At 43.8% G+C, this 24996-nt stretch overlaps 1 long non-coding RNA gene across 1 annotated transcript; it reads left to right on the top strand.

Moving 5' to 3' along the window:
* The first annotated feature begins 22863 nt into the window (after positions 1-22863).
* LOC143841750 (uncharacterized) lies at positions 22864-24610 on the top strand. The gene is made up of 2 exons (XR_013232782.1): positions 22864-23048; positions 23921-24610. It is a non-coding gene; the product is annotated as an uncharacterized LOC143841750 (long non-coding RNA).
* The last annotated feature ends 386 nt before the right edge of the window (positions 24611-24996 follow it).

Below are 24996 nucleotides of genomic sequence, written 5' to 3'. Positions count from 1 at the left end.
ATATATATATATATATATATATATATATATATATATATATATATATATATATATATATATTTTCCAGGTATATTTGGATATTTTGTACAGCATTCAGGATTCTCAGGAATACCTACTCTTGCAAGTAGGATGTCTTGTTCAGGGGCCTGTATAATTTGATTCCTTAGCCCAATTCACTTGAAACTTAGAAGGTCTTTAGTGAACAGGGAGCACTTGATCCTTTGGTTGAAAAGCAGCCATGCCAGCCTCCTGGGGAAAAAAAAGTCCCCCACAGGAATTAATTTAATCCAAATAAATCTTTTCAATACCCCAAATCTTGATCCCAAAAAGGATATAAGGCTACAAATACCATAGAATACTCATAGTTATATGCTTTCTGAAATACAAATCTGAAAAATCCTTTTTTCTCCCAGGTGTTCATCCCCACTAGCCATAATTTCCTAGCAAGTTCAATGGGGAAGGAAGGGGGAGAGGGGCACATACATTTTCTAAACAACATCTCCTCTGTACTGAATCCTGGCATGCAAAGTTATAGCCATAAAAGGTGAGATGATGACAAATGTATGCGGCGCCTTGAAAAGCAAATTTGATGAAAGTGGTTTCGTAACTTGAATGGAAATAAATAAACCTTTGTAGAGCATTTGTTTGATTTGACAGAGGCAGACAATTGCGAGGAACTTTCCCTGTTCTCTAATGGCTCAGTTCTATTTACAGAACATGACCATTGTCCTGCTGAGCTTATAGCTCCTTGCAGACATTCAAATTCTCTGTACTCTGAATACGAAGAAGGTGAAATGGGGCCACTCTCAGTTGTCTCCTTATTTCCTGGCATTGATTGCCTCTTTGTACCAAGAGCCCATGTTCATGCAAGGCTACACAGGACTGGGAATCCTGCATTTTGCAAGAACATACATAGTCCATGCAGGAACAAACGACACAGGCATGGTATGGCTGCTTATTAAAGCCCTCCCCCACCACGGCAATTTTGTCTCCAATTCCCATTCCTTATATTTTTCCATGGCAATTTTGTCATGAAGGGCAGCATTTTCCTGTTTCTCACAGGTATGACTGACAGGAGAGTACAGGTAATGGGTTCAGGGATCTCTTTGTAACAAGAACTAAATCCTGCACGGGAGGCTTCCAAGATCCAGAATGAGTGGTAGGTTTACCTCCCCCTGCAACAGTGGCTCAGATCTATTTGAATGGCTCAAAAATGCTATTGGTTTTTCTGCTCTGTCAATTAGAGGGAGAGCTGAGATTCTACCCGGTATAGTAAAGACCTGGATTCTGTTTCTTGGTCATCCTACAGCACAGCTGACCAAATTTCCTCTATTTTGGTCTTCTTCTATTTTTAATTAATGTTTCCAGTTCTTCAGTTTTCAGTGTGTGTGTCTGTTTAAATTTATGTGTATTGTCTGTGACTGGGATAGTCCTTATGCACAAAGTATATAGCGAGTGTATGTGATCTGTGCATATAAAGTATGTTGTTGATCTATTGACAGATAACTAATATTTAAAAATATGTACATTTTATGGGGAACAACAGCAAGAAGAACCTGTGTTGGCTCTGTACATCAAACATGAAATAAATCCCATGCAAGGAAAATTGTGGAAAGTCTCTTCTTTTATTCTGATAAACCTTGCAAAAAAAAGCAAGGACAGAGTTTCTGGAATAAGTCTCTGTTTCAAGTTCTTCATCAGACCAAGTCTCATATGGTCAATTGTTCCACAAAGGGGATTTTTCCCACTAACATGCCAGCTGAGGAGCAACCTGAGGAGTCTCACTTGCTGCAGCATACACCTGTGCTCCTGTCAAGTAAAAGAAGAGACTTTCCACCACTTTCCCTCCATGAACTTTATTTCATGTTGGATGTGCAGGGCCAACACAAGTTCCTGTTTTTGTTCCTCCCTGCACTGTGTTCTCCACCATTTTGTGGGGAAAACAGAAGTTGGCATGAAAATAAAGATTTGCAAAGGAAATGAGAATTTGGAGGTCAAAGGAGGAGAAGTTCAAAATAATCCCCATTAAAGAGTGGCAGAATTTCGACTCGGCGAGGGGAGAGAGCCAGGCAGATAATATTAAACCCTGAAGATGGGAGACACATCTGGAAATCTTACTGTGCCTAACATGAAGCTGTTTTACAATGAATGAAACACCACTTCCCAATTGAAATCTCATGGCTGTAGCCATTCTTAATTGGGCTGATGTGTGAAGCCAGGACTGTTGGTTCTTGTAAGGTTTGTCAGAGGCTTGAGAACAAAATCATGAGTTAAAACAAACAAACAACCCCCCTTTTTTAGGGAGCAGAGGCATTGTTTCTATGGGAAGTAGGTTGATCTGAAATGAGATGCAATAATCACTCCAGGAATCATCCCCTTTCTGGGAGGGGAGCAGAGTGACCAACTGAGGGCTGCAAATTCCTGACGATTTGGAGGTGGAACTTAGGATGGATGGAGTTGGGGAGGGTGCTCAGCAGGGATGCGATGCTATGATGTCAAACCTCGAAAGCTGCAAAACCGACAAAGCTTTTTCTGACACACGTGGGAATGCACTGGTGATTAAGAGCTGTGCAAAACTGGTGAGTTTTACACTCTGGAAGTGCCTATTTTAGAAAGAGGGCTCCAAATCAGATACCTTGACATTAGAAAGACTAGTTGGAGCAGCCACTAACAGATTTTTCTTTGCCAGCCAGCAAGCCTTTTGATGCTGATTTTATACATGAGTGCATTCCTCACAATAGTTTGACCACTGAGGAAGACCCTTCAGGGTTGAAACGTGTTTCATAAACTCATAGAATCATAGAGTTGGAAGGGACCTCCTGGGTCATCTAGTCCAACCCCCTGCACTATGCTGGACACTCACAACCCTATTGCTCACCCACTGTAACCTGCCACCCCCTTGAATCTTCACAGAATCAGCTTCTCCGGCAGATGGCTATCCAGCCTCTGCTTAAAAATTTCCAAGGATGGAGACACCCCCCAAGGAAGCCTGTTTGGTCCATTCTATGTTGGTCTATTCTATGTGTAGTTAGAAATGTGATATTTTTAAATCATGATGATTACATTTTTCATATGTTGAATTAGTGCACTTTATACAATAAATATTTGAACATTTTTAAAAAAATTATTTTTGCAGCTCAACCTTTGGGTTCCTAAGCCTTGAAAATTGCTGTTTTCTGTATGGAAACAGATTTATGTAGGCTGGAGATCAGTTAATAGGCTGGAGATCAGAGAACTCCAGGCCCCACCTGGCAGCTCTAGGGGGGAGAGATTATAGGTTCACACCACACACACACACATTGTATCTTCCTTTAAAGGTAAAGGTAAAGGTATCCCCTCTGCAAGCACCGGGTGATGTCTGACCCTTGGGGTGACGCCCTCTAGTATTTTCATGGCAGACTCAATACAGGGTGGTTTGCCAGTGCCTTCCTCAGTCATTACCGTTTGCCCCCCTGCAAGCTGGGTACTCATTTTACTGACCTCGGAAGGATGGAAGGCTGAGTCAACCTTTAGCTGGCTGCTGGGATCGAACTCCCAGCCTCATGGGCAGAGCTTCAGACAGCATGTCAGCTGCCTTACCACCCTGTGCCACAAGAGGCTCATATCTTCCTTTATGACACAGCAATTGGACTTCTTTTCCGCTGAGAGCTATGTTGAGCCAGGGGGAGAAAACGGGCACCATTTTTTACTTTTCGATCATTCAGACAGTGGAAAGGACTAGCAATACCAGTGTTCCACCGTTGCATGTCTCACTATTTTTGCTCTCATTATATATTTCTATTCCATGAAATGTTTTGAAGGTTATGCACTCCCTTTCTCGAGAACAGTCACAGCAACCCACCTGGATTCTTCTAATAAAGAAGTGAAAAGAAGCACATATTTTCCCACTCAAGTTATATGCACTCTCCATGACACATTGAACTACTGTAGATGTTAAAATATATGGGCACACATCCAACAGCCACTGACAGAAGAAGGTTTTTTTCTTCACTGTGCTTGACGTGCGACACATATGTTCTCTTGTCTGCTGCCCAGATCCATCCTATAGATGGCAGTCTAAACATTTTAACACTGTATGGCATCGTCACAATTGTTTCCATCCAGCAGTACCTTGTGCAGGACAATAATATAGACTCTAGCAACAATAATATAGACTCTAGCAACAATTATTCAAAGACGAGTCTTGTCCCATTCGGGTGGAAGGGGTCTCTGAAGCGAAAGTACCTGAAAAGTGGAATGTGTTCACATGGAATTAGAATTCCAGAGCATACTTGTTGCACAGAATACATAATGTACAGTCGTTTTCCATTGACCCAACTCAGCCAGTTTTTCACGTTGGTAATGAGTGGACAGGCCAAATATCCGATGCATTCAGATGTAGCGAAAACAAGTGCTGCAGAAAAAAATTCCCATGGGTGGACGCTTGATTTTCTCCTTCCTACCCTAGAACTGCCAATGAATGACACGTACTAATGAGCTGATCCAACACCATCGTCTTACCTCTCCCTCCATTATTCAAACTGTCCACCAACAATATAAAAGCTGAAACTTATTCCAGTTGACCTTACTTTCTCCTCTCTTCACCTTATTTTTGAAAACATTCTTACAGTTGAGGAAACTTTCCAGGAGAGGGGGAACTTGTAATAGATGTGCTGTGTTCTGGCAGCTTTAGCAATAAGTCATGAACAGACAACAATTAACACCCTTCCACAGTGAGCTCCCTGCTCAAATTATGAGAACCTGGATGCATCCAAGGCTCACTTCTTTCTATCACACGATAGGCAGGGAAATGTATTATCCCAATCTGCGGACCGAGGGCTGCATAGCTAACTGTGCAATTCTAAGTTATACATTCTAAGTCCATTGAAGTTGATGGGAGAAGGGTGTAACTTTGCTTAGAATGGCACTGTTAGGGGATCTACATCAGAATTCAGCCTTATTCTTTACCTATTTTCCTCTGAATAGAAAGCTAAAAAGTTAGATCTAGGTAGGGTTACCAGTTCTGGGTTGGGAAATACCTGAAGACTTTAGGAGCTGAGTCAGGAGTGATTTGGGGTGAGGGGGGACCTCAGTGGGATATAATGCTATGGAGTCCACCCTTCAAAGCAGTCATTTTCTCCAGGGGAACTGATCTTTTTAGTCTGGGCATGTACTATAATAACCTGGGGACAGGCATCCCTTGATATAGGCTCAGTTCAGATGGCATGCGAAATCAGGGTTGATTTAAACTATCTATGATCAGTATGTTCATCTGAACATAGGCTACTACCTATGATTTGTTAGTGTACATCCAGTGAAGATTTAAAACCATGGTTTGAATTTGATTTTATGAATCACAGCTATGGTTTCACATGAACATCCTGGCTGATTCCTGGCTTCTTCCCAGGCACTGCTCCAGCCACAATGCACCCTGATTTTCAGTGGAGAAAGTAGAGAAAGAGCAAAGTCAGTTTGTTACAGAAAACCAGGGTTTGAATGGTCATCTGAGAGCCTAATCCTGGTTCCATAATTAATCATCATTAAAATGAACCATAGTTTAGCATTATGTCTGAACTAAGATGTAGTTATCGATGTAGACAGTAACAGGAGACCCTGCAAAGTAATTATTTAACATTAATTGCATATATGTCACATTTCTCTCTGTGTTTAAGGAACATCCATGAAAGAACTGCCCTTTGCTGTTCATATTTATAGAAAGGATATATTGGAAAATGGGGCTTCATTGTGCACTGGGATTTTCTAAACATTCTAGACCTCCAATTTAGCCTTAGAACATGTACTGAAGTAATAAAGATGAGGAGGGGCAGGGGGAGGGAGGGAAACCTTACAAACTTGCTAGTGTATTGTGACACAAGCCAGCACCAACAAAAGCTTGAAAAGTTAGCTGAAGGCCACTTCATATATCACCTTTGCAGACATATGCATAAAATATATAGTTTAAATGCAACAAATTGAGTCTTGTATAATGATTAGATCATTGGCCTGGAATTTGGATATCTGTGTTTGGATCCGCACTATGCCATGGAAAATTGCGGAGTGACCTTGGGGCCAGTTGTGCTCTCTCAGCCTAACCTACTACACAGGTTTGTTCTGAAGATAAAAGGGAGGAGAGGAAAATGGTATAAACCACTTGAGTCTCCATTGGGGAGAAAGATGAAGCTTAAATAAAGTAAATACCTAATAATTTACAAACATCAACCTTTCTCAACTTTTTTGCCATTGAGAAACACCTGGAACATTCTTCAGGCTTCAAGAGACCCCAGAAGTGCCACCATCATGCAGAATACAAGTGGGAAGCATAGCTGTGGACCTACCCACCAGGGGGCTCCTCTCCATCTCTTCCAGGTCCATCGTTGGCCATTTTGGGAGGGAAGGTGGGTCGATATGACCATATATGGTCATATCACCCAACAAAGTTTAACAAATAAAAAAATATTCACAATGAATTAACTCCCACCCATTAGGGAAACCCTTCCAGGGCTGTCAAGAAACCCCAGGGTTTCCCAAAACCCTGGATGAGAAAGTCTGATGTAGAGAAATGTATCCAAGAGCTGTGGTTGTCTGCATTCCCTGCTGAGTCTGCAATTCATGACAAGTCTGGTTTCTGCACAATGGCATTCAGCTTTTAAAGAACTCCAAAATTCCTTCGCTCTGACCCAATATGGACGAGTTGTGCAGATAGTGGCTTTTGTCAGTATTCTGTGAGCTGGTCCTTCATGTTCAAAGTGAGGGAGCTCAGTGCATCAAGGATTGCTCTCCAGCATGTGAGCAGTAAATGCTGCCAAAGCAGTCATTAAAATGAAAATAATATCAATAAACAGGACAGAAACTGATTATTCAGGAAATATTTCCCCAACACCATTGTCGTCCCCCAAAATTGGAATGGGAGTATATTCTAAGGTACGCTGTTTCACCCCATCTCCTCTCTTTATAAAAATGAATCCTTCAGAAGCTATTTTAATTCTGTAAAGTGTCTACTGAGAGAGTGTGAGATTTGTTTCAATGAAACCATACAGTTGATAATTGTTTTCTTTTATGAAGTCTTCTTTCTGAAAAATGATTGCACAATTGCTTTCCTGTAGACACTCTGATCACTTGTAAGTGCGGTGGGTCAATGACAGGTGAAGGCTGAACAGGTCCTCATGCGATCCATCCGACAAGAGCCCTCGGTAAATCAATGCTGCCCTTTCCCTCCACCCGAGTCTTTTGCCTGATGTGCATTTTCACCCCAATTCTCATGCATATGCTTTAATTGCTGACTTCAGTGAATACTATTTAATGACTATGCAGCTGCTTCCATTTGCATACTGTAAAATATAAGACATTTTCATAAAGAAATCAGCTCGTTCCATAATTATGCTCAGGCAGCCAATATAGGTTGTTGTATTACTGTTTTAAATGAGACTCTGTCTTTTCTTTGCAGCGTGTTCTTCCAAGAAACTGTGAACATGAAAGGTCTATAGGTGAATCACAAGGGCATTGTGTAACGGTGACCCACAAAGGGCTGCTTTGGAGCTTCTGGCTTGAGAGACGGCCAGGGTGCAATTCAGGAGTCCACTTTGGATGTTAGAACCATGCAACTTGGGAGCCCACCAAGAGGAGTTAGTGCTGCTTGCAGTTCTTCCGATACATGCACTCACCCTTTTCTGTGATCTTTCATGTATGCTAGGTTTAGCAGGTCCTCCCAGACACTAGCTGGGGAGAACAGGGACCTCAGTGGGGTGCGATGGTATAGAGCAGTGGTCCCCAACCTTTTTATTACCTGGGACCAGTCAACGCTTGACAATTTTACTGAGGCCCGGGGGGGGGGGGAGTAGTTTTTTGTCAAGGGACGTCGCCGCTGCCGTCTGAGCCCCTGCTCAACCTGCTTTCCTGCTGGCACCCCTGACTTCCTGCCGCCCACTGGGGGGCGCTGCCAGCAGCAGCTGTGCAGTGCCACACCGAGGGGGAGCCCCAGCCATGGCAGCTGTTCGAGAGCACCAAAGGTGAACTGGCGGCAGAGTGGCAGGGCAGCCCCTGAGGCAGCAGCCGGTGAGGAGGACAAGGAGGAGCTGCGGCCCGGTACTGACTGATTTTCGGACCGGTCCCGGTCCTCGGACCGGGGGTTGGGGACCACTGGTATAGAGTCCTCCATCCAAAGCATCCATTTTCTCCAGGGGAGCTGATGTTTGTAGTCTGTAATTCCAGGGGATCCCCAGGCCCAACCCAGAGGCTGGCATTCCTACCATAGGCAGACCAGAGCTTCTAACATTTCAAAAGGAGTTGTATGACTTGTTAAACCACTGAAAATATGGGTTTCAAAATCCAGCTTGGTGTAATGGTTAGGAGCAGAGGCATGTAATCTGGAGAGCTGGGTTTGATTCTCCACTCCTCCACATGCAACGAGCTGGGTGATCTTGAGCTAGTCACAGTCCCGCTAGAGCTGTTCTCATAGAGCAATCCTATCAGAGCCCTCTCAGTCCCACCTACTTCACAAGATGTCTGTTGTGGGGAGAGGAAGGAAAGGCAATTGTAAGCCACTTTGAGATTCCTTTAGGTAATGAAAAGTGGGGCATAAAAACCAACTTTTTTCTGAGGATTTAGCTCCTATCTATGCAGCCCCCCCTTTTTTTTACAAGGACTAATATATTTTAGTAGGCATGGGGCCATGTGGACATTTTTATTTTGTTTTTGGTGTGTACATAGTTATAATTCTTTCTTTTCCTTTTCCTTTCAGTCAAAGATTATTTTGTTCCCTTGATTTCATTTTTATGCCATTTGCATGCCATTTAAACGTACCTCCATTTTTCATGCCATTTATGCACAACTGACGCAACAATAACATTGAAAAATGGATTAATTTAAATGGGAACAAATCAACAAGAGGCGACAGAAAACTGCACAACTAAAGATGAGAAGGTTTGTTTCTGATAAGAGAGGCATGGAAATAAAACAGGGATATTCAAATCCAGCAAAACACCTTTCTAAATTCAAAGTGTAGTCTCATCCCTACATTTTAGGTGATTTTTCAAATGTTAGGATGATGGGTGATGGATACCGGAGCTCAGTCTGAGGAGACAAAAGAGCCAGAGGCAAGAACAAAAGCAAGCAGGGGTCTAGTTTTTGTGGAGTCAGGGCCCAACTAAATGTCAGTGTATTGAATGAGTTGGGTCTTAGCTCCCTGGATCCAACTTGTGTTCCCTGCATCCATACACTACATTTTAAAACAGATAAATGTTTAAAATAGGCTCAGAACAGTGCTGCAATGGGAAGAACAGCTCCTGACCCCCCCACACCATTTTTGTTTTTAAAAGCCACGTGGGGTAAGCTTGTCTGGTTACTAATCCGAGAGAGGGACTCCCACTTTCTGTATGCAAGTTGCCACCCCAAACTCACCCCCAAACCTACCCCAACCTGAAAGAACATTGCTTTTTGATATGATATGCAAATGTCACCCGGAAGTGACATCAAGACACTGAGGTCACGGGGGGGGGGAGTGATGCTCTGTTGTTTTTTTCCAGCAAAACTCTATGGTTTGAAGCAAATTCTACCATAGAGTTTTGCTTCAAAGCCAGACCATCCCCCTCCATCATATCTCCAACATGCTGATATCACTTCCAGGTGATGTCAGTATGTCAGAAAGCTCCTGAAAAGTATCCCCCCACCCCCCGTCCCTCACTAGCAGCACTGATGCACCTGGCAACCCTACACGGGTGGGAGTCATTTCCCAGATGTTGCTACTCCATGTGCTATGATACTCCGTGTGGAGTAGTGAAATCAAAGTTACAACCCCCCGTCCCCCCCGCAAATATATACACTCATTTTTTGTGCAAAATAATAGCTTGGGAAGAGGAGACTGGAACCTTTCCCTCCCCTGTAACATCATTCCAAGCCCATTTGGGCTCTCTTCTTGGAGCCAGCGTGATAGAGTGGTCAAGAGCAGCGACTTCCAAGCGGGTGAGTTGGGTTTGATTCCCTGCTGCTCCATGTGCAGCCAGATGACTAACAGAGCCTCAAATATTTCTTAATAGTGCTCCAAGCTAGCTTGAGAAATATTTGAGGCTCTGTTAGTCAACGGTTATAAGTCCTTTAGAACAGTGGTCCCCAACCTTTTTATCACCGGGGACCACTCAACGCTTGACAATTTTAATGAGGCCCGGTGGGGGGGGTAGTTTACTCCTCTACTCTCAACCACTGCCCTAACGCTCTCTGATCGCTATGGTAATGTTTAAACATCCCTTCAAAATAAGATACAGACACGCCACAACAATGAACATAAGGAACATTTTATTTTCATGGAAATTTCAACTCATGACAATGACAAATCAACGGGAGCCCTGAGCTTGTTTCTCTGCAACGAGATAGTCCCATCTGGGAGGGATGGGAGACAATGACACCCGAAGTGTGTTGTAAAGGGCCGGGGGGGATGAAGTAAAGGGCCGGGGGGGGGGAGAAGGCGTCCTTCGCAGCCCACCTCCAATTAGTCGATGGACCACATGTGGTCCACAGCCCACAGGTTGGGGATCGCTACTTTAGAAAACTCAGTGTTGAGCATTTGAATATTACCACTGGAATCTGAAGAGGAATGTTGTAATTTGAAACGAGAACTGCAATCTGGATAACCTGTCAGAATTTGGAGACTTGTAAATAAAGAAGTGAGAACTGAACCTGCTCCAGCCTTTGAGCTTTTCTCAAAAGCATCAGTTGTATTACACTGTCTAGATACACAGATTGGTTGTTTACTCTTCAGTTGGTATTTTGTAATATTTCTGTATATCCTCCTGTTTTTTGGTGTGAGACCAAGTCAGTCCATCGCCGCACTGAGCTTTAGCATTGTCTTTTCTGATTGGCAGCAGTGACTGGAAGAGAAAGGCCATTCCCCACACCTGCTTCCCGAGAACCTTTGATGGGAGATACCAGCAGGTATTGACCCAGCATGCAAAGCAGATGCTCCACCACTGAACCACAGCTAAATTCCGTTCTAACTCACTGTGCTGGATCCAAGCTTATAAACAACATCACCTGTATTGGCTGTGTCAGTGGGGAGGGGGGATTAGAAACAAAGCCACTGAATTTTACTCCTGAGTTTTTCCTCTGTCCCTGAGTGCATGAGCCAACAATATAAACACCACTGTGTTTCTCCGCCAATACCTAATATAGCAGCATTTCACTAAAATGCTAATAACAGCTGTAAGGGACCTAAGGTTGCCAACTCTAGTCCGGGAAATACCTGGAGACTTTGTGGATGGAGCTAGGAGTGGGCAGGATTTGGGACTTCAATGGAGAGTAATGCGATGGAGACCACCCTCTAAAGCACCCATTTTCTCCAGGGGATCTCCAGGGGAGCCAGTTTGGTGTACTGGTTAGGAGTGTGGACTTCTAATCTGGCATGCACATACAGCCAGCTGGGTGACCTTGGGCTCTCCACGGCACTGATAAAACTGTTCTAACCGAACAGTGATATCAGGGCTCTCTCAGCCTCACCCACCTCACAGGGTGTCTGTTGTGGGGAGAGGAAAGCGAAGGCAACTATAAGCCGCTTTGAGCCTCCTTTGGATAGAGAAAAGCGGCATATAAGAACCAACTCTTATTCTTATTCTTCCTCTATCCTGGAGATGAGCTGTAAAGGCAGGGGAACCTCAGGTCCCATCTGGGGACTGGCATCCCTAAAGGGACCCGACACAAACCAGGAATATGTGAAGGAAAGAGATTAAAAGGATTAGATCAGTGGTTCTCAACCTTCTTAATGCCACAACCCTTTAATACAGTTCCTCATGTTGTGGTGACCCCCAACCATAAAATTATGCAAGTGTCTCATTCACAGAAATTAAACCTAAACTGACCAATGGCATGAAGGTCCATTGCTCATGATTGGATATAAATTGGTCATAAATTGGCGGGCAACAGTGGCGCCCCATCCCCCCGGCCAAGCTGCTCTCCCCAGGTTCTGAACTACTGGATTAGGGCATTCCTGTGGTGTCTTTTTCCTAGTCCCGCTGCAACATGTGTTCCCCACCCCGCCCACGTAAACAGCACTTCTTGAAGGGGAAAAACAGCACTAGAAGAAAGGATTCCTTCCTCCATAGCTCTAATCTGTTTTGCCTCCCCTCCCATGACTGCAGTTAGCTTAAACATGCACACACACACACACACACATAAAATATCCTGCTAATGGATCTCCCAAATGTAGATTGGCCCATAGATGCAGTGGCATAGGGCCGCTTCACACAGGACATATTTCTCACACAGGAAATGTAACAGTGGAATCTGTATGTACAGTGTTGTATGGGGTGACTGATGTACATATGCATAACAGACAGTACAGGAAAATACATATATATGTTGTGCTGAGCATCATGTGGCAGCGCATCTGGTTGGTGGTGCACAGGAAATCATCATTCCTTCAAGAGGAACTAAGAAAGAAAAGGAAAATGTTCAGGAAATGGAGGGAAGGACAGAGCTCTAAAGAAGAGTATCTACAGGTTACTAGGCACTGTAGATCAATCATCAGAAAGGCCAAAGCTGAGAGTGAGCTAAGATGGGCCAGGGAAGCCCACTGTAACAAGAAAAGATTTTTCCATTATGTGAGGAGCAAACGTAAAGTAAAGGAGGCAATAGGCCCACTGTTGGGTGCGGATGGACAAACTCTAACGGAGGATGCAGAGAAAGCAGAAAGGCTCAGTGCCTATTTTACATCTGTTTTTTTCCCACAGGTCAAAGGGTTTGGGCACATCTAGAGATGGCAGTAGCCAAAGGATAGTGTCTGGGTGGCAGGTTGACATGGATAGAGAGGTTGTCGAGAGGCATTTAGCTGCACTGGATGAGTTCAAATCCCCTGGGCCAGATGAAATGCACCCAAAGTGCTCAAAGAATTTTCCAGAGAACTTGCAGAACCCTTGTCCGTCATCTTCGGGACCTCTTTAAAAACTGGAGATGGCCCGGAGGACTGGAAGAGAGCAAATGTTATTCTGGTCTTCAAAAAAGGGAGGAAGGATGACCCGGGAAACTACAGACCAGTGAGTCTGACCTCTGTTGTGGGGAAGATAATGGAGCAGATATTAAAGGGAGCAATCTGCAAACATCTGGAGGACAATTTGGTGATCCAAGGAGTCAACATGGATTTGTCTCCAACAGGTCCTGTCAGACCAACCTGGTTTCCTTTTTTGACCAAGTAACAGGTTTGCTGGATCGTGGAAATTCAGTTGATGTTGTTTACTTGGATTATAGTAAAGCTTTTGATAAGGTTCCCCATGATGTTCTGATGGATAAATTGAAGGACTGCAATCTGGATTTTCAGACAGTTAGGTAGATAGGGAATTGGTTAGAGAACTGCACTCAAAGAGTTGTTATCAATGGTGTTTCATCAGACTGGAGGGAGGTGAGTAGCGGGGTACCTCAGGGCTCGATGCTCGACCCGGTACGTTTTAACATATTTATTAATGATCTAGATGAGGGGGTGGAGGGACTACTCATCAAGTTTGCAGATGACACCAAATTGGGAGGACTGGCAAATACTCCGGAAGATAGAGACAGAGTTCAACGAGATCTGAACACAATGGAAAAATGGGCAAATGAGAACAAGATGCAGTTTAATAAAGATAAGTGTATAGTTCTGCATCTGGGTCAGAAAAATGAATAGCATGCCTACTGGATGGGGGATACGCTTCTAGGTAACACTGTGTGTGAATGAGACCTTGTGGTACTTGTGGATTGTAAACTAAACATGAGCAGGCAGTGTGATGCAGCGGTAAAAAAGGCAAATGCCATTTTGGGCTGTATCAACAGGGGCATCACATCAAAATCATATGATGTCATAGTCCCATTGTATATGGCACTGGTCAGACCACACCTGGAGTACTGTGTGCAGTTCTGGAGGCCTCACTTCAAGAAGGACATAGATAAAATTGAAAGGGTACAGAGGAGAGCGACGAAGATGATCTGGGGCCAAGGGACCAAGCCCTATGAAGATAGGTTGAGGGACTTGGGAATGTTCAGCCTGGAGAAAAGGAGGTTGAGAGGAGACATGATAGCCCTCTTTAAGTATTTCAAAGGTTGTCACTTGGCCAAGGGCAGGATGCTGTTTCCCTTGGCTGCAGAGGAGAGGACACGCAGTAATGGGTTTAAACTACAAGTACAACAATATCGGCTAGATATCAGGAAAAAAATGTTTCACACTCAGAGTAGTTCAGCAGTGGAATAGGCTGCCTAAGGAGGTGGTGAGCTCCACCTCACTGGCAGTCTTCAAGCAAAGGTTGGATACACACTTTTCTTGGATGCTTTAGGATGCTTAGGGCTGATCCTGCGTTGAGCAGGGGGTTGGACTAGATGGCCTGTATGGCCCCTTCCAACTCTATGATTCTATGATCCTATGATCATGTGAGCTGCAACCTCTAAATGCAGGCTGCTCACCTGAAGATGCCTGTGGACTGTATGTGAATTGGTTTGGGAGGGTGGGTGTAAGTGTAGATATATATATATATATATTTAAAGTCTCCTTGCTGCAGTGTGGCAAAGCAAAAATAATTGGTGAAATCACTGAAATCCTGTTGCTCTGCTAATGAATTCCCCATAGAGAGAAAGCGAAGATGGAAGAAGTCAATTTCATCCCTTGGAGATCCAGAAGGCTTCAGTAGATTTTCACCAGTTTCTTTAGCTTAGATAGAAAAGCATCATTAATTCATACTGTGTTTGCCAATAAAACTTATGAAATGGGAGCGGGAGAGGGAAAAATGCTTATTTTGCTGGCCATCACTCTGGTTGATAGTTTCAATAAATACGTTGGTAGCTCATGTCTTTGGGAGATAAATGTCCATCTTGGCTGGTGAGAACCTGCCCACTGGTTGGGGGGTGTTAACGTAGGATATCTGCCAAAGACGATGGCCTCTCCCAGATATCTAGCTCCAGTCGTTCCCTAGTATTTTACCATTATTTGCAGCTGACTCCAGGATCCTTTTATCAGTGCAAGAAGCTCTTCCACTAGCTCTAGCTTAAAAAATATTGTAATACTGGACAGAAGGTTAGAATGCCCATGGCAATAATAGGAGCAATCCTTTGCATTTCCTTTATTGTCTATTTCTTTTCTGCATTTGTAGGTTGCCCTTCTGGCAATACAAAAAGAGCAAATATAAGGCAGAGCAATGAAACAATAGATCAAGATGGCTAGCCATTCTGTAGCAGTAGAAAAGAGCAAGAGACCAGTAGCGCCTTAAAGTCTAACAAAATGTTGTGGCAGAGTGTGAGCTTCATAAGTCACAACTCACTTCTTCAGATATAACTGGCTGTGACTCATGAAAGTTCACACACTGCCCCAGATTTTGTTAGTGTTTAAGGTGCTACTGGATTCTTTTCCTCCACCAATGAAAAAATAAAATTCTCTATTTTTGTTGAACATCGGTTCAAGCATCAATGGCTTGAACTCTTTGGCCTGAGCTTCCATCAGCAGACTATGCTTTAAGGCAGGGGTAGTCAACCTGCGGTCCTCCAGATGTCAATGGACTACAATTCCCATGAACACCTGCCAGTGTTGACACCACAGGTTGACGACCCCTGCTTTAAGGCACACATGTCCTTAAACAGTCTCCTCCCCCAATGATGGAGGAACTACAGAGATTTATTTGAGAAGTGGATCGGCTGGATGGGTGCAGAATCTTTACACAGCCCGCGGCGCCATGGGCACCGCGGACTGAATAAACCCGTAAGGGCTTAGGGGGAGGAGTTAGGGCGGGCTCTGTCCAGGATGAGGAAGGGTGCCAATTGGCCCCTTCCTCCAGACAGACCATCAGCCGGGCCAAGTGGCAGGCGCAAAGCGCCTGCCGATTGACCCGGCCGATTCCCGCCTTGCTGACAAGGAAGCAACTGCGAGCCGCCCAAGGGAGCCCCCGCCAGCCGTGCTCCACGCGACTGCCGGGGGCTCCCTTGCCTAGCGCCTGCTGTATTTATTTTACAGCGGGCTTGTTTACTAGTTCTTATATAAGTCCAGAATGGATATTTAACCCTGGACTTTCTCACACACCTTTAAGGCTCTAGTTACTACATGATTCTTCACCTTCAAGCAATACTGACCAGGATGTGTGCCCACCAGGACCTCTGTGCACTCTTGGAGGGCTTTCACCCTAACTAGCCCTTAATATAGTAGGACCTGGACATGCTGTGGTGATAGAATCCATACATGTGTAGCTAAGCATGAAAATGTGCTTTCTAGGTTCTAAGTCAATGTAAAATTCCGCATGAATAAGCCACTGTCTCTCTGCATTTTTTTAAAAAATATTTGTATCCCATTTTTCTCCCCAAGAGAGATAAAAGGACTTTAAAACATCATTCTCTGTTCCTTCATTTTATTCCCACGAGAACAACCCTATAAAGTAGGCTCGGCACAGAGGTTATCCAATGAGCATCTCGGCAGAGCAGAAATTGGAAGCTAGGTCTTCCAGACCCTATTCTGATTCCACAGCTGTCCAGGGATGGCCAAACGGTAAGTCTACAGATGCCCATGGACTACCATTACCACGAGCCTCTGCCAGCATGATTTTTACATAGGGCTCATGGTAATCATAGTCCATGGGCATCTAGACACCCACAGTTTGGCCACCATGCTCTCTGAAAAGGTGTACAGTGGGAAATGAGACAACAATAGAAGAAAATGATGCATTTAGCAGAGGGATCCCCAAAGCTGGAAGCTGAGCAATGAAGAAAGCTGACAGAAAAGTTGGTTCATTTGAAATGTAGTTTTGGAGGAGAGTCCTAAGGATATTGTGGACTGAGACAAAGACAAATAAGTGAGTCCTAGATCAAATAAAACCTGAACTCTCCCTAGTAAGTAAATGATTTCTAAATAGACTGACAAACTTTAATGTATTTGATATAGGTTGCTAAAGTATTGGAAAAGTAACTGATTTTCTTCTATTTTATCTTGAATATATTTCTGTATTGATTTTCTTATGTTCTTACTTTTTTCAATGACTTTTTATCTATTTTTCTTTTTTTTTAACTCAATAAAATATTCTTAAAAAAACAACAACCTGAATTCTCCCTAGCATGATGTAGTGGCTAGGAGCTGTAGCCTCTAAACTGGATTCGATTCTCCGCTCCTCCACATGCAGCCAGCTGGGTGACCTTGGCTTTGTCACAGCAGTAATATCAAGGCTCTCTCAGCCCCACTTACCTCACAAGGTGTCTGTTGTGGGGAAGGGAAGGGAAGGTAATTGTAAGCCGCTTTGAGATTCCTTCTGGTAGAGAAAAGTGGGGTATAAAACCAACGCTGCTGCTTCAGTTAACAATGGGATGTTTTGGAGGCCATTAATTCCTAGGTTCACCATAAGTCAAAATGGACTTGATGGCGTATAACTTTCACATGCACTCCAATCTTTCTGAGCCTGTGGTCACCTTTGGAACTCGGACACAAGGTGATGGACGCAACTACAAAAGGGCTGTCATGGGAAGCAACGCCAGACACAAACACAGAGTATAATTCAGTTGCAAGGAAGAAGGAAGGTAATTTTTAAAATATATACTGGGAAAGAGGAGTGAGCTAATTGAACCAACACTGTGACGTTGACTGCCACTGAAAATATTCACAGCCAATCAAATTCCCAATGGCCAATCAGCTGTCATGCTGGACAAAAGCTCCACCTTGCCTTGCCTATTTTCAAAAACAGTTGGTGGGCACCATGAAAGGTATCAGTGGTTATTATGGTGCCCATGAGCGCTGTGTGGGGGACCTCTGGTTCAATGGATGCCTTCTGAATTGACTGAAGGATGATGAAGCCCGCCTGGCCTCGACCAGGGCCAGGGCCTTCTCGGTCCTGGACCCAACCTGGTGGAATGAGCTCCCAGAAGAGCTGAGGGCCCTGCGGGAATTACCAGCATTCCGCAGGGCCTGTAAGACGGAGCTCTTCCGCCAGGCGGAAAGAAGATCAGTCCCCCCTCACAAACTGGCGGTAGAGAGTGTCACCCCCCTCCTGTAGTTGAGGATGCTGAGACCAAATGAGTAAGATTAAGCCATCGTTGTTGCCACTATTGTAAATTTATTGGATCTTATTGTTATTTTATGGTTTTAGGGGATGGGGTTATGTAAGCCGCCTCGAGCCTTCGGGGGGAGGCGGGGTATAAATACAATAATGATGATGATGATGATGATGATGATGATGATGATGATGATGATGAGATAGAAGGGAAGACTAGGAAACAGCAGATTACAGCAAGAGCAGTTTGTGGACAAAGATCCTAGTGACAGGTACAAAGACCAAGGAACAGATATGAAAAAACCCTAAGTTAAAACAAAGCGGGATTCAGCACACCATTTGAAGAAACCTCCTGTATAATATCTGATTCATATTTTGTGCTGTTCCAAGTGAAGTCAGAAATTCACAGAAGAAATTAAATCCCTTCATCATGGTTGCATCATTCTGACAAGCTCCCCCCCCCCTTCTTTTACCAGTCCTCAGTAAAACAGACTTTTCTGAAATGTTTGGGAATATGCAAATTATTTGCAAACATGCAAGTATGCTTAATAAGGGATGCACATCAAAGGTCAAACATGAGAATGCACATGATTTTTGCATCTCTGCACAGGGTGAATCGAAAGCAATCAGGGGCACCCCTCGTGTTTGTGCAAAACATTAACGGCACAGCCAGGGAAAGACTGTGGAGTTTTACCATCTATTCCGCATGCTAATCTAACAGTAACTAAGCATTCCAAATGGACAGTGTCAGCCTAGGATTTCATCTGGGACGCTACATTTCCTTGCGCTCATGGTTTTCAAATAAATCAGGCTGAGCCAATGCACCCCTTAATGTCCCTATAATGCAGTTTTTGTGCGCTAATTCCTTTCAGGTCCAGCCATTGTCATTAACATCGTCTGCTGGCAAACAAAGAAAGATTTCTTCGTGGGAAGCCGTGCCAGCTAAGGAAAATGTTTGCACTGTGGCGGCATTGCTTGGCTGTCTCGTTTGCATTTTCCAAGGACACTTGAGGAAACAAAACTGTATCAGTGCAAATTGAGTTTAATATGCAGCTCCACCGTTTTTCGCGCTGCAGCCTCACAATGGGTCCCATTACTTCCTGCGCCCTGTAATTAAAAATTGCGAGGGAGCGGGGAACAAATGCATGGGATTAGCCAGTCTTAATTTTCACTGACAAGCTTTAAGCGCTTATCAATAATGGGATCAGAGAATCAGCTTGCACGAAGCTTTATTCTGCCATAGTGTCGACTTCTGATGGAGCATCTCGCTCGGCTTATCAAACACGCGGGCGCCCGTAGGAGCTACGGCGGTGTCGGGATTGCCGGCGTTTCTGTGCTCTGACATCCTGGGTTGCTGCATTACTTCAGTGAGAATAATATCAGTCACCTCTACGGAGTCTCAGTATTCGGGCTCCTGGGAGCTGATTACAGGAAGAGATTAAAAAGGCTGTCTCTCACACACATGTTTAGAGGTGATGGATGACATCTACAAGGCTCAACTGTCACGTATCTCTGCAGAAAAGAGAAAAATATCCTCCAATTAGGCCATTGTTTGCAATCGTCTCCAAGTTATCAATTCCTTTTTTTTTTTAAGTATAACTTCATTGTGTGCCTTGCTCTCTACAGCACATGAGCACATGAGGACCCAAGGAGAGGTGAAGGAATCAGCCCTGTGACCTAATCCATCCATCCCTCCCAACATCAGGCCAAAGACACGTGTGTTCGGTCATGGATAGGTGCTAAAGACTACATCATGCACTGCAGAGCTGTGTCTAATTTGCTTGCATTTCCTGTATGGGATTTTCAAGCATTAATTTCATTCAAAAGCAAAGGTCAACCATTCAGAGAATCCTGTCCAGCGAGCAGTACATTCAGTAGTTTTTAGGGCATTTGGGTTTTTTTTTTCTGAAAGTGAAATGCTCAGAAATAGTTCCTCTGCAACTGTGTAGACGGGGACTGCTGCAGCATAGTGGCTGGAGTGCCAGATTGGGAGCTGGGATGGCCAGATTTGAATTCCTCACTCAGCCATCGAAGGCTGCCAGGGAACCTCATAGCCTAAACTACTCTCATGTGGTTGTTGTTATGAATATTAAGCAGAGCAGGGAGAAACAATGTGGAAAACCACTTTAGGTCCTCAGTCAGGGAAAGAAGTGGGATATATGATTATGCTGTCATCTGTTTTGGGGCAGTTTTGGGGCTTTTGTTCTTTAGTTCTTTTCGTATAATTAAGGGATATTATGCGTTTTATATTGTATTTTATGGATTTTATATTGTGAGCCGCCCTGAGATGGTTGTTGTGAGGGGTGGTATAAAAAGGAAGGAAGGAAGGAAGGAAGGAAGGAAGGAAGGAAGGAAGGAAGGAAGGAACGAACGAAGGAACGAACGAACGAAGGAACGAACGAATGACCGAATGACCGAATGACCGAATGACAATTTAACCCCCCAAAAAATGTCAAAGCAACTTTCTGAGGTCACTCCACAGTGCCTCGGAGTCACATTTAGCCCAGGGTCAGCCGTACACAGCCAATCAATCAAAGAATTTCTAGAATAGTCCATACTGTCCATCCATAGGGTTCTCATAGAATCATAGAGTTGGAAGGGGCCATAGAGGCCATCTAGTCCAACTCCCTGCCCAACGCAGGATCAGCCCAATCAGCAGGATCTGTTTAACACTAAGCAACAGAATATTTTGTGCTGATCATTTTACGTCATAATGAAAAATATTCTAGTTCTTTCTGCCATGGCATTGTTGGCCACTGCTATTTCTAGTGGCTCTGAGTTCCACAGTTCAACGGCGTGCTTTGTGAGAGAATTCCTTTGGTTGCTTAGAATGTTTGCTTGATATGGCCAACAGTTCCGAAGGCATTATGTGGAGAGGAGGGAGGTTTCTAGAATCTGGAATGAGGTGGAGGGAGAGAACTTTTCTACCTCTTAGTACCACAGCTTAGGCCCCGAAATAACTAATACATCATTAAATTAGAACACTCACTTCCATGTGGGCACTAGGTTGTGGGAATGAATAGATAAATAGATGGAAGGCAGATCGATTGACATCCATTAGCCCAGATTTTCTCAACCAGGGTCTCATGAAACCATGGGATTTCTTGATGGCCCTGGAAGGGTTTCCTGAATGGGTGGGAGTTAATTATATATGTATGTATGTATGTATGTATGTATGTGTGTGTGTGTGTGTGTGTGTGTGTGTATGTATATGTGTATTTTAAATGTTCAACTGTTTAAAGGTGATAGGACCAGATATGATCATGTCAACCTGCCCCCCTCCAATGGCTAATGATGGACCTGGAGGGGATGTAAAGAGGAGGGGCCCTAGGTGGGCATGTACATGGCTATGCTTCCCAACCATACTCTGCATGATCGCACCATATCTAGGTTTTCTTGAAGCCGGAAGAATGTTTCAGAGTTTTCTTAATGGTAAAAAAGTTGAGAAAGGCTTCCTTGATCTGAACGCTAACCACAACTATATGGTAAAGAGATAACAGGCCAGTACCAACAGCAAACAACAGGGGGTGTCTCCTCCTTTCCTGTTTTTGGATGAGCCTGCCAGAGGCCTCTCAGTGGGTGATGGCTGAAACAGGATGCTGGTCTAGATCAGGGAAGCTTAACCCCACTAGTTTGGCTTGGACCCTGCTTCACAAGCAGCAATTGTGGGAGCTGGAAGTCCAATACAAAGTTCGTCTGCATCACAACAGTTCAACCAAATCCAACTGCAGAAGAAACATGACTGTGCGTGTAAAATTACATGTTGCTTCATCACAGCTTCCTTCAGATGACAGTGTAACTTTAAATAGAGGTGCTCTTTTTCTAGGTCCATTGATTTCCATTGATTTAGAGGGGCTGAACTCTGCTTAGGAGTGCCCAAAGATACTTTCCCAGCAGCATAACAGCTCTGCTATTGGTGCCGAGGGGTGGTTCCACCCCTCCCACTTTATTCCTCCTCCACTAGTCAGAAAAGTCCCCTGCCCCGAGGAGCCAAATTTCAGGGGACTCAGCAACAGAGTGAGGCCAAAAAGACTCATTTTGCAAGGATCGCCCAACTCTCAATCATTTGACCACAGCCCAGTGTTTGTGTATGTTCACGTGCAAGGAGACACACCGGCAGAAAGAAAATTTATTTAAGTTAAGGTATATAGTGCATATCTATGCACTTTAACCATTTTATTGCTCTGCTTCAGGCAGGTACCAGCATATGCAGAGTTTACTCAGCCAGATAACAGGAGCTGGTTATCCAAGGCAGAACGCCTGAGTTTAATAAATTGAGTCTATAAACTGTACAAGAGTTGTCTAAGTAGGCCAATGTCAGTTTTCTGAAAAGCAAGACTGATACAGCTACAGCTACAGCAGCAGGTCAGTATGGGAATGTGTTGAAACCATGCTGAAGAGCTCCTCCCCCATACTTTCATAGGCTTTGAGCCCTGCATCATGTCTGCAGCAGTTGCTTTATGTCTCCTTTTGCGATGTTACTCCTTCCTCTGCAACTGATTGCTGATGCTGAGCTCTGAGGCATGTTGCCATGCGTTCAGACTGTAAATTCCCTCTACATCTATGCCAACATTGCTCTTGTAGATCTGGGGAACATGGAGGAGATGGGGCTGCTGGCTGACCCTGGACTGACAGTTCTGGTTGGAGGGATGAAACACACATCTCATAGCCTCCTGTGCTTCCTTATCTGATTGCTCAACTTCAGCTGGTGGCTGATAGGCATGGAATCCAGCTGTTCTTCATCAGAGGAGTCAGAGCTGTCTCCAAGGCCTGCCTGTTGCACAACAATTATATGTACTGCCCTTGTATAATTATTGCAACTGCTGTGATGTATGCACTGTTTGCCTTTATCTAGCTTTTTGTTCCTGATGCATATGCATTGAAACACACTGTGTTTTATCTATATCTTTTACAATCAGGTCCCACCACAGATAGTCTCACCGTCTGCTGGGTGATCCCAATGCCAACATGAGCAGAAGAAAAACTATTGGGGAGCCAACGAAGAGGGAAATATTTTAAGGGTGTATTTGAGGAACCTGCAACTTGAGGAACCTGCAACTTTTCAGAATGAAATCTGCAGTATACAGTATCTCCTGCTGTTTTAGGAAGGTATTGGAAACTTTATGATATTATCATCCATTGCTTCAGTCCCCACCTTCATCTCAGATCTATCTGCTTGCCAACAACCAACATGCTTCACATGAAAAAGGGTCCAAGACCTCTTTGAGATGAACAGGGCTTAAAAACACAAAGGGTCAAGAATGAATATGGGAACAACCATCACAGCTGTCCTGTAAGCATTCCCACTTTTTGTGACTTTGCTGCAGTATCGAGCTTTTCTGACTTTGATCTTCTATACAAGCCTGATTGCCAGCTCTCCATTTGTTTATTTTTCTCCAGATTAATGGGTGAAACTCACCTCAGGGACTGAACCCAGGTGTCAAATGTGCAGCGGAATGCGGTAGACTGCCACACAAGTTCAAGGCAACTGTTTAACTTGGTTGGCATGCCAGCTGTGTCCTTACAAATATCTGGAGATGCACACTGAAGGCCCATGTTAATTTGGGACTCACAAAAAATAATTCATTACACATAATGGCGATATTGGCAGCACATGCCAAATGGTGGGATCTAATGTAGCATACAGTTTCATTACGGCACAGCAAAATTAATCTGTCCCTTCCCACCAGGAGGTTTAAGCAAAAGCAATGGGGAAAGAGACAGAGGCAAAAGGCAGCAATTCATTAATGAAATGAAGACATGCAAAATAATTAGGCTTATAACAATAGCTTGGAGAGCAAAATTAACCCCTTTATTTACTACCAATTACATGCAACTGAGCACTGGTGACTTAGATGGGATATTGCTCCTGCAATGATTTTGTTTTCTTATTGAGACTGTGGCATGCATTTATTTTACTCAGACAAAGCCACTGTTACTATATAATAAAGTCTTTTTCTTTTCTTTTCAAATGAATGAAGTTGCCAGCGGAGGTCAATTCTATTAACCGAATCAACAGCGAGTATGAGAGTTAACTCAGAGGAAAGAAGGACATAGCACTATCCTAAGTGGTGCAGAGTAACTTTGTGTAATTAATAATATTACAACTAAGGGACTCATCTAATTCAATGAAGGCACAGGACTTTCTTTATCGTCGAAAGGAGTAATGACTATTCTTTGGCATCTCCTGCGTCTCCGACTCACAGAGTTCCTCTTCAGCTTTCTTGCTCTGGGAACCATTGACATGTATGGGGCAAAGGAAGTGACTCCAGAAACAGGGGGCAGTGGAATGCAGGAAGTCAATGGCAGACCTCAGGAAAGATTAAGGGCTTTCTTTGTTTGAACACATGAAGCTGCCTTATACTGAGTCAGACCATCAGTTCATCCAAGTCAGTCTTCTGATTGACCAGCATCTCTCTAGAGTCTCATGCTGAGGTCTTCAAAATCACCTCCTATAACTGGAGACAATGGGAATTGGACCAGAGACCTTCTGCCTATAAAGCTGCTGCTCTCCCACACGTCCATTTTCGAAACCAAAGCATTTCTTCTGGCTTGCCAGTTATGCTCTTATCCAATTATTTGGCTGGCGTAGCGCATTTTTGATGAATCTTTGTTGGTGTTTTTGTTTCAGATTTAGCTGACATTAAAATAAATGTACTTGGGTGCAATCACCAAGGTAGTAACAATATCCATTGCTATTGATTAAGTGGGAATTTTAAGGACAAATGTGTTTTTTTTTAAGTACGGATTTTATTTGTATTTTTATTTATTGAGTAGTAGTGGCATATTACTATCCCGGCCCTGTGCCCTTTTTACAACTCATTAAACTAAGTGGGTGTTATGTGAATCTACTGGCTCGAAAATCCTCTGATTCAAGGATAAATATTGCTATCAGGGGCTCAGAGCCAGGAGCAATTCCTTATGTGGGAACTAATTTATATAATTCTGCATTGTTTAAACATGTTGCCTATTTGCACTTCTGATATGCCAGCCAGCCAATGTATTTTTACTTGCTGTGTGCTTCTCTAAGGATCTGAAGTATTTGTTCTGCCATAAA

The sequence above is a fragment of the Paroedura picta genome, chromosome 7 (genome assembly GCF_049243985.1).
Source record: "Paroedura picta isolate Pp20150507F chromosome 7, Ppicta_v3.0, whole genome shotgun sequence".
Taxonomy (NCBI): Eukaryota; Metazoa; Chordata; class Lepidosauria; order Squamata; family Gekkonidae; genus Paroedura; species Paroedura picta.
This window is presented reverse-complemented; position numbering and strand designations above follow the sequence as displayed.